Source organism: Sinocyclocheilus rhinocerous, unplaced genomic scaffold, assembly GCF_001515625.1.
Source record: "Sinocyclocheilus rhinocerous isolate Xijiao unplaced genomic scaffold, SAMN03320098_v1.1 scaffold3807, whole genome shotgun sequence".
NCBI lineage: Eukaryota > Metazoa > Chordata > Actinopteri > Cypriniformes > Cyprinidae > Sinocyclocheilus > Sinocyclocheilus rhinocerous.
In genome coordinates, this window is record NW_015660506.1 from 771,201 (window position 1) to 776,371 (window position 5,171).

Here is a 5,171-nt window from a genome sequence, read left to right on the forward strand (position 1 = left end):
TCTGTAATGTTCTGGATGCTGTGTTCTCCATTTTTCTCTGTAGTGTCTAATGAATGCTCTGTAGTGTTTATTTTATTGACTCGTGTGTGTGATCTGAGAGCACTGTTTGATTTTGAGTGCAAGCAAAATGGTTTTGCAGTGATTGTTTGACTTTGATGGAAGAGTCAGAGGTTTCGTGAATTTAGTTTGAGTATTTGGATTTGTGTTTAAGGTTTTGAGAAAATGAGTGATGGTTTCAAGAAATGTGTTTTAGCAATTCAGAAAAACTGTAAGGCACTTAACTGTATACGTACATGTCATTCCACTAGCTAAAAATTTTTTTAAAAGAAATAGTATTCAAAATTTAAAAAATATATATTTTTAAAACATTATTTAAAATGTAAATAGTATTCAAACATGCTGTGTTCAAAAATGTATCTATGTATAATGTGTGTGTGTGTCTGTGTGTGTGTGTTGGTGCAAGTGGATAAGTTAATTATCTATAAATGAATTTATGAATGAATGAAGGGGTATCATTTGTTTTAGAATTTATTAATGTTTTATAATGTATTCTTTGTTTTGTGTAGCTTAAATTAAATACATTAATGTGGTTAAATTTGCCTGATGAATTTGACCTGTTTTTTTGGATGTTAAAAAGAAATTATAACATTTACTCTTCCAAATCATACATTGCATGTTCATTCAGATTTAGGATTTACAATATAAATCCTAATACGGATATTGTAACTGTAAAGATAGCCTTTAGTCCTCTTACTGCAAGATATGGGAGATAAGCAGCCAATGATCAATAGCTAGTAGACCTTCCTGAGCTTTCCAGCATATCGGCTTTCTGCAGGATCAGTTGGATTAGGCAAAATCACCAACAGGTACTAATCTGAGAATGGCTACTTTAACCCTAGCACATCTTACCCACATTCACTCTGTAAACCATCCCCATTTCAACTAAAGCTAACCTATATTCTTCACAGACATGCAGATTTCAACCATTTTCAACACCAGTGTACTTATATGACCCCCTCTTTCACTGAAATTGCTCTTCACAGCTTAAAATCCTTTTTGTGGAAGCACAAATCCAGTGGTTAGAAATAGGTTGATATCTGCTGCAGTGGCCTTTGTGACCTTAGACGAAATAGATCAATCTCAACAACCAATCATGAGGTCAGTCTTCTGCAGCATAATCATACTGTGAATCTCCATCTGCGCTCCATGTCTTTCCACCTCCTGAAACCTAGAAACACCCCTGCTGTGCTATCACACAAACCTGCAGATACAATCAATATGTGGCCTTTTAGTCTATGATTCCATATGGAGCAGCTTTCATAGATCACTGTGCAACCTTGCTACAGCAGTGGCTTGATGGAAAAGAATAAAAATTACACCTTTGAAGGTTTAGGAAATGTAAGCAGCACTGTCTATCTATCAGTGAGTTCATTCAGAGAATAATTTGTCACGGAATAACATACTAGTATTCTAAAAATAGTAAAAGTAGTATGCCAGTATGCTATTCTGAATTCAGCCTTTGTGAGATGTTTTGAACGATTCATTAAAAGAACCGCTCATAAGAGTCATTTAGTCATAAATCAGACTAAAGTGTCCGCATGGAATGGTTGTGTGTGCATATTGCGAGTACAACTAGTACTAGTACTCAAGTAGAAAGGCGTCTCTTCTTATTTCGCTTACTGATGTCCCGCTGTAATCCTCAGGGTTTTGTTACTCTGAAACACGTTAGTGAGCAGCTGGACCACATACTGACAGATATTCACCAAACACCAAGAGTTCTTGCCATTAGTAAGATGGAGTAGAAGAGCAACTGAATGTGTTTATTGACTGAAGCCTGACTCCATCCTGGTGGAGGTCGAGCTGTCTCCCTCAGTAATGAGAAATCATTGAAACTGCATTCACTGACGTGCCACTATCACAACTTGAACTAATTCCAGAAGGTCTCTGGCTGATATTGAGGTCAAAAGAGATAAAATTGTAAAGCCCACAACATGCCTTGAATTTCAGAGTCTTGAATCACAGGAGGTCCAAATACATGTGATTTGGAATATTTTGGAATTCAGTTTTTTATGTATGTTAATATTTATGAATATTATCAAAATTTATTCTTAGCATTATTATTATGTTTGATTTGTTTACAAAAAATAGACCTTTCTTAGAAAGCAAGAAAATTATTAAGCTTAATAATATCTTTAAACCTAAGAAATAATTTTCTTTGTGTATAAGGGAAACCCCGGTGATTTATTCAGAGTGTTTGACTTCTTAACAAAATTTCCTCAGTTATAGCAAATGCATTTCTCAAAGAAAACAGAAACACAAAATCCTTAGAAATACTGCAGGATCCTTTGTCCGTTGCAGAAATTGATTCATATTATTTGTGGATGCCTGTATTGATGTTTTTTCTCTTCTTTTGTAGGTGCCTGTGCTTGAGATCTCAGCAGTCTGACGTTGTGGATGGTTTGTCTACCTCTAATCCAAGCCAAAAGAGATTCTGTTGGCTGAGAGCCTGTGAATGAGAGCCTAAAGCAAGCCGAGTAAAGGTGCAGACAGAGTTGATTAAAATGGGGTAAGTTTTTATGACTAACACAACAAAAAGACTAACATATTGCAATCCTAAAGGGTTTCTCTAACACACTTTTTCAGCAGAGGCCTGCAGATACAAGTATATATATATATATAAAGTACATACAGATTCACTGTGTTTCAGTGGCCAGATCACTTCTTGGCCAGGGCACTCTTATAAAAGAGATTTTCATCTCAATGAGTTTAACCTGGTTAAAGAAATGATACCCTTACAAAACAAAAATATATGGGAATATACTACAAAATATAATACGATACATTGCATAATACATTTCCATATATTGGGAAACTAGTGCATATGTTTTTCAATATACTGCAATATATGCATTGACCATGTATGGCTATATTTTGATACATATAAAAATATTTAGAAATGAAGACAAAAATAGCATTACATGTAATATTCGTAAGGTTTTATCCTTTGTTATGTACATATATTGCACATACAGTACATGTCCCTGTGTAATTGTGAATGTATGTACACACATATATACACACATTCACAGAATGAGTTACAGCAGATTTCTAGTTCCCAGCATGCTTTGCTTCCGACTGTTAAAGGAGAGTAAATCTTAAAATTAAATGTTATCTCATGTGTTTTTGCTCAGTATTAATATAGGAGGAGATCTGTTAGTGTTTAATGTTCTATTATTTTGGAATTTAAAAGGGTTTCTCTCATGTCTGAGTTTTGGGGTTACCGTTGTTTTGAAGAGTCCAGCCTGTGGTCAGGTTGACGACTTGCCAAACAATATTAAGACTATATATTACTTTATTTTAAAAAGTAATGGCTGTGCACTCTTCAGCACGCTGATAGTCTCTTTGCTAAATACTTTAGTACATGCAGGTGGGCTTGTGCTGTTGTTATCTAGCTATAAATGAAAATATGAACAATGTAAATAGTTATAAAATATAAGAAATATATTATACATGTTTATATATGTGTGTATATACTGCATGAGTAAATATATGTGCAATATATTAATACACATGCAGTACCATATCTTATCACATGTAAATCTATATGTTATGAAGTGTATTACTGAATATAAAATTACATATATTATAATATATAATTAAATATATTGTCACACATTTTTCAATATATGAAAGCGGCAATTCCTTATTTATTATTCAATATACTGTTTTGTAATATATTAACACAATATAGTATTCTGTATATTCTCAATATACTGTTAAATCATTTAATATATTGATCATTCACATATAAGGAAATATATTTTCTTTGCGTAAGGCTAATGTAAAATCAATCAGGGAAGCTGATTAGTTTTTCATGAATCTGGCTAATCCAGTCCTCAAGTTTTAGTGTCTTTGAATCGCTAGTATTTTGGTTTGGTATGGCTTGCTATTGTCTCAGTGAGGGACAGTCTGCTCTCGCTTTCTTGTGTCCGTAAGAATTCTGCTCAAATAGGAAATGGAGCCTCTGCCTGTCTGTCACACACAGAGAGGACATAATGGGCCCGGCGTGAGTTGATCCTGTGCCACATGCTCATTAAACAAGCTCCTTATGCTAATTGACTGTTTATTCACACGTCAGCAGTTTTCAAGCGCAAGCGAAAGAAAACACTGGCAGTGCTATTGAGACAGTGAGTCTACTCGCCCACAAAGATAGATCCTCCTGAGCGCTCCACTGTACAGTTCACAGAAAAACAAAAAGGGGGTTTTTAATCTTCTTATCTCCTAAATGGAGATGAAATTAGAGATGGAAATTAGCCTGATAATACCAGAGGGGTTTCAATAGCTCCATTTTAATTAAATTGGGCCAAACGTTAATTGAACACCTGAACGTGCTGGGCTTCCCCCACTTAAAGGGGTCCTATTATGCTTTTTCACTTTTTAAATTTTAGTCAGTGTGTAGTGTGTATGTTTGGGCATAAAAAAGATCTAGAAAGTTACAAATCTCAAAGTCCACTCCAAAGGAACTACAACGAACGGCTCGTTTGGACTACAGCGTTTGTTTTCCGGGCTTTGTGATATCACAAAGCGGCTCATTGGAATATCATTACAAATAATTCCCGCCTACAGAAATTCGAATGGTTGGGAGGTGGGGAGGGGCGAGGTTGTGGTTTGAACGCTTGTTTGAGTGAGTGCATCAGACGAGACGACGAAGAAGAAGTGTTGCTGCAGAGTTAGCTGCTGTGCTGTAGCGTCAAATTTTCGGCATGTCTAGAACAATTCTTACAAGTATAACACGACGTAGCTGGGCGCCGCGGACAGACGCCGAACGGCACCACCGGTGTGCCTACACACTCATAGAAAATAAAGTATTTGAATTTTAAAGACGTGGCACGTGCTACGCTTCTCGTCCGGTGCGCGACCGCCTGAAACGCTGTTTTTTTCACCTCCGTGCCCAAACGTCTTTGTTTGGGCTTCCGAAAGCGGATGATGTCAGGAAACAGTGCTTGCAATTAATTTTTTAACTCTGTTCCTGAGCATTATAACCCCAATTTGCTATTGTGTGCTGCGCATTTTACTGAGGACAGCTTCCACAACACGAGGGAGTACAGTGCCGGATTCGCCAAAAGCTTTTGTTGAAAGACGGAGCAAGGGGCGGGGCAGTAATGAAACAC

General features: G+C 36.3%; 1 protein-coding gene across 1 annotated transcript in view; it reads left to right on the forward strand.

Moving 5' to 3' along the window:
• The window catches only part of LOC107725250 (uncharacterized), a 31,732-nt gene that overhangs the window by 9,538 nt on the left and 17,023 nt on the right, over positions 1-5,171 (forward strand). Inside the window, exon 2 of the mRNA XM_016534445.1 lies at positions 2,417-2,566. The gene's annotated coding sequence lies outside the window, so the exon portion shown is untranslated. The remainder of the gene's footprint in view (positions 1-2,416; positions 2,567-5,171) is intronic.